The 1,498-nt window shown below is 36.2% G+C and overlaps 1 pseudogene; it reads left to right on the top strand.

Moving 5' to 3' along the window:
* The first annotated feature begins 275 nt into the window (after positions 1 to 275).
* On the top strand, positions 276 to 1,196 carry LOC113600847 (AN1-type zinc finger protein 5-like; annotated as a pseudogene).
* The last annotated feature ends 302 nt before the right edge of the window (positions 1,197 to 1,498 follow it).

Genomic DNA, 1,498 nt, shown 5'->3' with positions numbered 1-1,498 from the left:
AAAAGACAACCTGCAGAATGGGAGAAGATATTTGCAAATGATAATGAGTAGTATTGGATAATGGTTTAGTATCCAAAATATATAAAGAACTTACACAACTGAACACCAAAAACTACAAGTAATCTAATTAAAAAACGGGCAGAAGATATGAATAAACATTTCTCCAAAGAAGATATACAGATGGCCAATAGATACATGAACAGATGCTCAAATAAATGATAATCAGGGAAACACAAATCAAAACCACCATGATATATTACTTAATACTTGTCAGGATGGCTAAAATAATAATAATAAAAAAACAAGATTCCGTTTGCTACAAAGAAAATCATCAGAGACAGCAGAAATAGTGGCAGAATGAGCCCAGTAAGTCTAGTGGTTCCAACAGTCCTACCTCAGATTCTGCTACTGTACAGAAAGCAGAGACTAGTTTAAACAACTGCGAAGGTGCTGCTGGCAGCATATCTGAAAAATCAAGGAATGGGCGGTGGCTGCCTTGCCTGTAACTCACCAAATGACAGAAATGAGCATTTTGAGAGGACGAAATAAATACCTCCAAAACAGAGGTATCAGACCCAGTTGTCACTCAGCCCAGTCCATCAGTTTCTCAGTCCAGTACTTCTCAAAGTGAAGGAAAAGCTCCTGGGTTGCTGAAACCAAAGAAGAGATGTTTTATGTGCAGAAAGAAAGTTTGGCCTTACAGGGTTTGACTGCTGATGTGGAAATTTGTTTTGTGGACTTCACCATTACTCCGAGAAGCACAACTGTCCATATGATTACAAAGCAAAAGATGAAGCAAAAATCAGAAAAGAGAATACAGTTGTTGTGGCTGAAAAAAATCCAAAGAATATACATTACTACTTGTGAAGAGACTTAAACTTTGTTTTTATTTTAATATATCATAGGAAAACATTAAAGAGCAGATGCATGGCCATTTTCCTTTGATGTTCTCTAGAGTTTTACTTCACACTTTTCTGTCTTATAATTAAAATTTTAGGATGTTTGGGTGTTTGTTACAGGCAGAAATGGATAGATCCAGCCCTGCAAAATGTATATCCCTTGCCATAAATAAAATAAGATGAAAATCTGCACAGCAAATTGCAATACACAGTTAGGGACAAAATTTAGTTTTCATGTGCCAAACATAATACATGAAATATCTGCAGGTTTGCAGCATATCTGCCTTTTGGAATGTAATCAAGACATAATCTTTTGCTAGTGTTATATACCTGTAGTTTCTGTTTTTAATGGTACACCAGAAAAAGCCTGGCAGTCCACTTCTACCGTAGTTAAACTTCATCCTGTTAATTTCCACAACATGTTCTTTGGAAGGAGGAAAGCTATAAAGAGGATCAGACATTTCCATGAAATCAGTATTTGTTACCATATATAAGCCTGGCTAATTGGTCTTCTAAAAGCTGTCAAATAAGACATTCTGTGAACGGTAAACATCACAACTGGTTATCATGAGTAAAGCCATCAAGCCAACAGGGTCTTG

This window comes from Acinonyx jubatus, chromosome B1 (genome assembly GCF_027475565.1).
Source record: "Acinonyx jubatus isolate Ajub_Pintada_27869175 chromosome B1, VMU_Ajub_asm_v1.0, whole genome shotgun sequence".
NCBI classification, from domain to species: Eukaryota; Metazoa; Chordata; class Mammalia; order Carnivora; family Felidae; genus Acinonyx; species Acinonyx jubatus.
This window is presented reverse-complemented; position numbering and strand designations above follow the sequence as displayed.